Source organism: Xenopus tropicalis, chromosome 2 (assembly GCF_000004195.4).
Source record: "Xenopus tropicalis strain Nigerian chromosome 2, UCB_Xtro_10.0, whole genome shotgun sequence".
Taxonomy (NCBI): Eukaryota; Metazoa; Chordata; class Amphibia; order Anura; family Pipidae; genus Xenopus; species Xenopus tropicalis.
The window spans coordinates 180,113,419-180,123,003 of NC_030678.2; positions in this window are offsets into that span (position 1 = coordinate 180,113,419).

The following is a 9,585-nucleotide window of genomic DNA, read 5'->3' on the forward strand; positions in this document are numbered from 1 at the left end:
GGCAGGTGATTCCTTACGACTGGGTCCCACAGGGCACTGCCAGCTTATCCAATAGAATCCCAGTAATTAATCAATTAACAGGACTGAGCTACAAGGGGCAATAACATGGAAACAGCAGCCCCACTGATTGGTCAGTCGCAGAGAGAAGGCGCCGGGGCGCTGATACCCCTCCTGGGGATGAAATGGGGATGGGGCAGATACCCGGGCATGAAGCTTGGGGTACCCAGTAATGGGGTGCCCCAACTGAGCCTGGCCCCTCCCACCACTGTACAGCAATAGTGGAACAGCCATTAACCCACTGGCATCTCACTGAGCTTCTACTACACGTATGGGATCCCTTATCCAGAAACCTGATATACAACAAGGTCTGAGGGGAGAGACTGGGGCAACTGTAACCACGGAGATGAACGGAGAATCTGAGGGATTCGCTCCATGAAGAACCTCGTTGCCATTTCAGAATCAGGGAAAATACTGAAGCAGTTTGGCCACTAGGGGGAGTAAGCGGCTAGGGGAAAGCAGGGAATGCTGGGAATCACCGGGACACAAAGCGGGGGGGCTAAATCCGTGCAGGAATTTGAATAATAACAAGAAATCACATGTTCAGTGTTAGTGGGAAATTAGCAGAAATCACCGATTCTACATTATTTCATAATCACTTGAGAAAGGGCTTGATACGGCCCGAAACGCGTTGTGTGCTGGGGTTCCAATAAAGGCTGAAGCAGTTCACATGATAATCTCTGTGTCCCACAATCCCCAGCAAGGCAATGCCCCCATATTCCTTGGGGGGACAGTGGGGCGCTCCATACTGTGTCAGCATATGTAAGGGGGGACGGGGGAGTAAGGGGGATACAGTAGGGGATACAGTAGGGGAGATGGGGGATACAGTAGGAGGTACAGTAGGGGAGATGGGGGATACAGTAGGAGGTACAGTAGGGGAGATGGGGGATACAGTAGGGGAGACGGGGGATACAGTGGAGGTACAGTAGGGGAGACGGGGGACACAGTAGGGGAGATGGGGGATACAGTAGGAGGTACAGTAGGGGAGACGGGGGACACAGTAGGGGAGATGGGGGATACAGTAGGAGGTACAGTAGGGGAGACGGGGGATACAGTAGGAGATACAGTAGGGGAGACGGGGGATACAGTAGGAGGTACAGTAGGGGAGACGGGGGAACAGTAGGAGGTACAGTAAGGGGAGACGGGGGATACAGTAGGAGGTACAGTAGGGGAGACGGGGGATACAGTAGGAGGTTACAGTAGGGGAGATGGGGGATACAGTAGGAGGTACAGTAGGGGAGATGGGGATACAGTAGGAAGGTACAGTAGGGGAGATGGGGGATACAGTAGGAGGTACAGTAGGGGAGATGGGGGGATACAGTAGCGGGGGAGACGGGGGATACAGTAGGAGGTACAGTAGGGGAGACGGGGGAACAGTAGGAGGTACAGTAGGGGAGACGGGGGATACAGTAGGAGGTACAGTAGGGGAGACGGGGGATACAGTAGGAGGTACAGTAGGGGAGACGGGGGATACAGTAGGAGGTACAGTAGGGGAGACGGGGGATTACAGTAGGAGGTACAGTAGGGGAGACGGGGGATACAGTAGGAGGTACAGTAGGGGAGACGGGGGATACAGTAGGAGGTACAGTAGGGGAGATGGGGGATACAGTAGGAGGTACAGTAGGGGAGATGGGGGATACAGTAGGAGGTACAGTAGGGGAGATGGGGGATACAGTAGGAGGTACAGTGGGGACAGTAGGGGAGACGGGGGATACAGTAGGAGGTACAGTAGGGGAGACGGGGGACACAGTGGGGAGACGGGGATACAGTAGGAGGTACAGTAGGGGAGACGGGGGACACAGTAGGGGAGATGGGGGATACAGTAGGAGGTACAGTAGGGGAGACGGGGGATACAGTAGGAGGTACAGTAGGGGAGACGGGGGATACAGTAGGAGGTACAGTAGGGGAGACGGGGGATACAGTAGGAGGTACAGTAGGGGAGACCGGGGGATACAGTAGGAGGTACATGTAGGGGAGACGGGGGATACAGTAGGAGGTACAGTAGGGGAGACGGGGGATACAGTAGGAGGTACAGTAGGGGAGACGGGGGATACAGTAGGAGGTACAGTAGGGGAGACGGGGGACACAGTAGGAGGTACAGTAAGGGGAGACGGGGGATACAGTAGGAGGTACAGTAGGGGAGACGGGGGATACAGTAGGAGGTACAGTAGGGGAGATGGGGGAATCAGGGGGATACAGTAGGAGGTACAGTAGGGGAGACGGGGGATACAGTAGGAGGTACAGTAGGGGAGACGGGGGATACAGTAGGAGGTACAGTAGGGGAGATGGGGGATACAGGAGGAGGTACAGTAGGGGAGATGGGGGAATCAAGGGGATACAGTAGGAGGTACAGTAGGGGAGACGGGGGATACAGTAGGAGGTACAGTAGGGGAGACGGGGGGATACAGTAGGAGGTACAGTAGGGGAGACGGGGGATACAGTAGGAGGTACAGTAGGGGAGACGGGGGAATACAGTAGGGGAGACGGGGGGATACAGTAGGAGGTACAGTAGGGGAGACGGGGGATACAGTAGGAGGTACAGTAGGGGAGACGGGGGATACAGTAGGAGGTACAGTAGGGGAGACGGGGGATACAGTAGGAGGTACAGTAGGGGAGACGGGGGATACAGTAGGGGAGAACGGGGGATACAGTAGGAGGTACAGTAGGGGAGACGGGGGAACAGTAGAGTACAGTAGGGAGACGGGGATCAACAGTAGGGGAGACGGGGGAACATAGCAGGTACAGTAGGGGAGACGGGGGGATACAGTAGGAGGTACAGTAGGGGAGACGGGGGATACAGTAGGAGGTACAAGTAGGGGAGACGGGGGATACAGTAGGAGGTACAGAGGGGAGACGGGGATACAGTAGGAGGTACAGTAGGGGAGACGGGGGATACAGTAGGAGGTACAGTAGGGGAGACGGGGGGAACAGTAGGAGGTACAGTAGGGGAGACGGGGGATACAGTAGGAGGGTTACAGTAGGGGAGACGGGGGACACAGTAGGAGGTACAGTAGGGGAGACGGGGGACACAGTAGGAGGTACAGTAGGGGAGACGGGGGATACAGTAGGAGGTAACAGTAGGGGAGACAGGGGGATACAGTAGGAGGTACAGTAGGGAGACGGGGGACACAGTAGGAGGTACAGTAGGGGAGACGGGGATACAGTAGGAGGTACAGTAGGGGAACGGGGGATACAGTAGGAGGTACAGTAGGGGAGACGGGGGATACAGTAGGAGGTACAGTAGGGGGAGACGGGGGATACAGTAGGAGGTACAGTAGGGGAGACGGGGATACAGTAGGAGGTACAGTAGGGGAGACGGGGGATACAGTAGGAGGTACAGTAGGGGAGACGGGGGATACAGTAGGAGGTTACAGTTAGGGGAGACGGGGGACACAGTAGGAGGTACAGTAGGGGAGACGGGGGACAACAGTAGGAGGTACAGTAGGGGAGACGGGGGACACAGTAGGAGGTACAGTAGGGGAGACGGGGGACACAGTAGGAGGTACAGTAGGGGAGACGGGGGATACAGTAGGAGGTACAGTAGGGGAGAACGGGGGATACAGTAGAGGTACAGTAGGGGAGACGGGGGATACAGTAGGAGGTACAGTAGGGGAGACGGGGGATACAGTAGGAGGTACAGTAGGGGAGACGGGGGATACAGTAGGAGGTACAGTAGGGGAGACGGGGGATACAGTAAGAGGTACAGTAGGGGAGACGGGGGATACAGTAGGAGGTACAGTAGGGGAGACCGGGGGATACAGTAAGAGGTACAGTAGGGGAGACGGGGGATACAGTAGGAGGTACAGTAGGGGAGACGGGGGATACAGTAGGAGGTACAGTAGGGGAGACGGGGGATACAGTAAGAGGTACAGTAGGGGAGACGGGGGATACAGTAGGAGGTACAGTAGGGGAGAACGGGGATACAGTAGGAGGTACAGTAGGGGAACGGGGGATACAGTAGGAGGTACAGTAGGGGAGACGGGGGATACAGTAGGAGGTACAGTAGGGGAGACGGGGGATACAGTAGGAGGTACAGTAGGGGAGACGGGGGATACAGTAGGAGGTACAGTAGGGGAGACGGGGGATACAGTAGGAGGTACAGTAGGGGAACGGGGGACACAGTAGGAGGTACAGTAGGGGAGACGGGGGATACAGTAGGAGGTACAGTAGGGGAGACGGGGGATACAGTAGGAGGTACAGTAGGGGAGACGGGGGATACAGTAGGAGGTACAGTAGGGGAGACGGGGATACAGTAGGAGGTACAGTAGGGGAGACGGGGGATACAGTAGGAGGTACAGTAGGGGAGACGGGGGATACAGTAGGAGGTACAGTAGGGGAGACGGGGGATACAGTAGGAGGTACAGTAGGGGAGACGGGGATACAGTAGGAGGTACAGTAGGGGAGAGACGGGGGATACAGTAGGAGGTACAGTAGGGGAGACGGGGGATACAGTAGGAGGTACAGTAAGGAGAGATGGGGGATACAGTAGGAGGTACAGTAGGGGAGACGGGGGATACAGTAGGAGGTACAGTAGGGGAGACGGGGGATACAGTAGGAGGTACAGTAGGGGAGACGGGGGATACAGTAACATAGTAACATAGTAACATAGTAACATAGTAAGTTGGGTTGAAAAAAGACATACGTCCATCAAGTTCAACCATAATGCCTATACCTAACCTGCCTAACTACAAGTTGATCCAGAGGAAGGCAAAAAACCCCATCTGAAGCCTCTCTAATTTGCCTCAGAGGGGAAAAAATTCCTTCCTGACTCCAAGATGGCAATCGGACCAGTCCCTGGGGCAACTTGTACTAAGAGCTATCTCCCATAACCGTGTATTCCCTCACTTGCTAAGAATCCATCCAGCCCCTTCTTAAAGCTATATAATGTATCAGCCAGCACGACTGATTCGGGGAGGGGGGACCCCAGAACCTCACAGCTCTCACTGTAAAAAATCCTTTCCGAATATTTAAATGGAACCTCCCTTCTTCTAAACGGAGTGGGTGCCCTCGTGTCCGTTGGAAGGACCTACTGGTAAATAAAACATTAGAGAGGTTATTATATGATCCCCTTATATATTTATACATAGTTATCATGTCACCTCTTAAGCGCCTCTTCTCCAGTGTAAACAGACCCAACTTGGCCAGTCTTTCCCCATAACTGAGACTTTCCATACCCTTTACCAGCTTAGTTGCCCTTCTCTGGACCCTCTCTAGCTCAATAATGTCCCGTTTGAGCACTGGAGACCAAAACTGAACAGCATATTCTAGATGGGGGCCCTTACCAGCGCTCTGTAAAGGGGAAGAATAACCCCCTCCTACCCGTGAATCTATACCCCTTTTAATACAGCTCAGAACCTTGTTTGCCCTTGCAGCTGCTGCCTGGCATTGCTTGCTACAGCCAAGTTTATTATCTACAAGGACTCCAAGATCCTTCTCCATTATGGATTTGCCTAGTGCAGTCCATTAAGGGTATACGGGGCTTGCATATTTTTACATCCAGGTGCATGACCTTACATTTATCCACATTAAATCTCATCTGCCACTTAGCTGCCCAGATTGCCAGTTGGCCAAGATCCTGCTGCAGGGATGTCACATCCTGGATAGAATTGACTGGTCTGCAGAGTTTTGTGCCATCTGCAAACACTGATACATTACCCATAATACCCTCCCCTAAGTCATTTATGAACAAATTAAACAAAAGTGGACCCAGTACAGAACCCTGAGGGACCCCACTGAGAACCTTACTCCAAGTAGAGAATGTGCCATTAACAACCCCCCTCTGTACCCGATCCTGTAGCCAGTTTTCTATCCATGTGCAAACGACTTCACTAAGCCCAATAGACCTTAGCTTAGAAAGCAGTCGTTTGTGGGGAACGGTATCAAATGCTTTGGCAAAATCCAAATAGATTATATCTACTGCCCCCCACTGTCCAGCTTCTTCCTTACCTCATCATAAAAAGCAATTAAATTGGTCTGACATGACCTGTCCTTCATAAAGCCATGCTGATTACTGCTCATAATGCCATTCTCCACTACATAATTTTGAATGTGATCCCTTAACAAGCCTTCAAATAACTTGCCCACCACGGATGTCAGACTTACAGGCCTATAATTGCCAGGCTGAGATCTTATTCCCTTTTTAAATATGGGAGTGACATTCGCCTTCTTCCAATCACTAGGTACCATACCTGATGAAAGAGAGTCTGAGAATATCAGAAACAAGGGCCACTGCAATTCTGCCCCTAGCTCTCTCAGTACCCGAGGGTGTATTCCATCTGGCCCAGGTGCCTTGTTTACATTTATCGTGTGTAACCCTTTAAGCACCATATCCTGTGCCAACCACTGTGTAGTTGGAGCTGAGGCAACAGTGCAGCTATTGGGTGGGACTTGGCCCACTGGCTCCCCCTACTGTATACACAGAAGAAAAGAACTGGTTAAGCACATCTGCCTTTTCTGTATCCGCTGTAACCATATTGTTATTATAACTCAATGGGGCCACACCCTCAACCTGCATCTTTTTACTATTAATATACTTAAAAACTTTTTGGGGTTAGTCTTGGCCTCGGCCGCGATGCGCTCCTCATTTCTATCTTTGCCTTCCGGATTGCTGTTTTAACAACACTTGTTATAGTGTTTATATTCATTAAACGCAGCTACTGTCCCCTCTGACTTATATTCTTAAAAGCTTTCCTTTTTTTCCCTATTAACTTCTTTACCTCAGAGTTAAGCCACATGGGGGGATTCTTACACTTCTACTTTTTCTTATTAATGGAAATGAATTGAGAACAGTAATGATTTAATATCATTTTAAATGACAACCATTTCTGCTCTGTGTTTTTATCAGAAAACATAATGCCCCAATCTATGCCCTGAAGCGCTGCCTTAAGGAGCTAAAATTGCCTTCCTAAAATTCAGTGTCTTTGTTGCCCCCGTGTAAATTTGTTTCCTGCACCAAACATCAAATGAAATAACATTATGGTCACTATTACCCAGGGTTCAACCACTTGCACATTTGCTATACGTTCTGGGACATTAGAGATCACTAGATCTAGTATAGCATTGTTCTGGTTGGCTCCTCAACAACCTGTGACATAAAGTTGTCCGTGCAGCAAGTTTATAAACTTGTTCCCATTTACTGTCCTGGCAGTACTATTGCCCCAGTCAATATCAGGGTAATTAAAATCCCCCATTATTATCACTTGCCCCAAACTAGCAGCCTTTTCTAATTTGCAACAGGAGCTGGGCCTCCTCCTCTTCGCTTACATTAGGGGGGCTATAGCATACCCCTACAATTAGTTTGGTAGATTCTTTACTATCTGTGAGAAGCTCAACCCATAAGGATTCAGCTCCCTCTGTTACCGCCCATCACTTCCTCCTTAATATTTGCTTTTAAGTCGTGCTTAATGAACAGACACACTCCTCCTCCTTTTCTATTGCCCCTGTCCCTCCGAAACAATGTATACCCCCCAATATTAACAGCCCAGTCATGAGACTCATTCAACCAAGTTTCAGCAACACCAATCCCATCATATTTCCGCTCCAACGCCAGTACCTCCAGCTCTCCCATTTTACCAGTCAGACTCCTTGCATTGGTAAACATACATTTAATACTGGTTCCGGCGTGAGAATGACGTGTAAACAACTTATGGGCCTCCCTGCCATTATCAGTATCCCGAAGCAAGTCTCCTCCCCCATTTCCCTTACTATGCCCACTACCTCATCTATCCTGTCTCCCACAGAATTTCCCTCTGCACCCTCCCCCCCCACTCCTAGTTTAAAATCTCCTCCAACCCTCTAGCCATCTTTCCCCCAAAGCAGCTGCCCCCATCATCATTGAGGTGCAGCCCATCCCTGGCAAAGAGCCTGTAGCCGATTGAGAAATCAGCCCAGTTCTGGAGAAACCCAAAGCCCCCTCCCTGCACCAATCTCTCAGCCACGCATTAATCTCCCTGAGCTCCCGCTGCCTTCTTAATGTTGCTCGTGGCACAGGGAATATCTCTGAGAAAATTACCTTGGAAGTCCTCGCCCTCAACTTCACACCTAGCTTTTTAAAATCGTTCTTGAGGACTTCCCCCCCTCCTCTAACTTTGTCATTGGTACCTATGTGTACCCCCAACCGCCGGGGCTTCCCCCCCTCCTCTAACTTTGTCATTGGTACCTATGTGTACCAAGACCGCCGGGTCTTCCCCAGCCCCTCCCAACAATCTGTCCACTCGTTCCCCCACATGCCGAACCCTAGCACCAGGCAAGCAACACACAGTTCGGCATGTAGGGTCTTTGCGACAAATTACCCTATCCACCTTTCTAATAATTGAATCCCCTACAACTATAACCTGCCTTCCCTCCCTAGCACTACTCCCCCCACCTGTATTAGAGGTGCCGGCTCCCAGGGGGCTCTGAGAGTCAGCCTGCTCCATACACGCCAGCTCAGAGCTGCCTTCCCTCCCTAGCACTATTCCCCCCACCTGTATTAGAGGTGCCGGCTCCCAGGGTGCTCTGAGAGTCAGCCCGCCCCATACATGCCAGCTCAGAGCTGCCTTCCCCAGCATCTTCACCTAACGCGGCAAATCTGTTGGTTTGTACAAGCTTTGAACCAGCCCCCCTACCCTTGTGTCCCCTACTGCCCCTCTTAACTGTTACAAATTTGTCTCCCTCATTAACCTCCACTGTCCCTTCTCCCCCCCCCACTACACCGGCCCCTGCCAGTGGTTGCTCAGTGAGCCTCCTGTTCTCCCCCATGTTTGCAGCTGCCCTCAGTGCTGCCAGTTCCCCCCTTAGATTCTGCAAAGTAGGAGGTACAGTAGGGGAGATGGGGGATACAGTAGGGGATACAGTAGGGGAGACGGGGGATACAGTAGGGGATACAGTAGGGGAGATGGGGGATACAGTAGGAGGTACAGTAGGGGAGATGGGGGATACAGTAGGGGATACAGTAGGGGAGACGGGGGATACAGTAGGAGGTACAGTAGGGGAGACGGGGGACACAGTAGGGGAGATGGGGGATACAGTAGGAGGTACAGTAGGGGAGACGGGGGACACAGTAGGGGAGATGGGGGATACAGTAGGAGGTACAGTAGGGGAGACGGGGGATACAGTAGGAGGTACAGTAGGGGAGACGGGGGATACAGTAGGAGGTACAGTAGGGGAGACGGGGGATACAGTAGGAGGTACAGTAGGGGAGACGGGGGACACAGTAGGAGGTACAGTAGGGGAGACGGGGGATACAGTAGGAGGTACAGTAGGGGAGACGGGGGATACAGTAGGAGGTACAGTAGGGGAGATGGGGGAATCAGGGGGATACAGTAGGAGGTACAGTAGGGGAGACGGGGGATACAGTAGGAGGTACAGTAGGGGAGATGGGGGAATCAGGGGGATACAGTAGGAGGTACAGTAGGGGAGACGGGGGATACAGTAGGAGGTACAGTAGGGGAGATGGGGGATACAGGAGGAGGTACAGTAGGGGAGATGGGGGAATCAGGGGGATACAGTAGGAGGTACAGTAGGGGAGACGGGGGATACAGTAGGAGG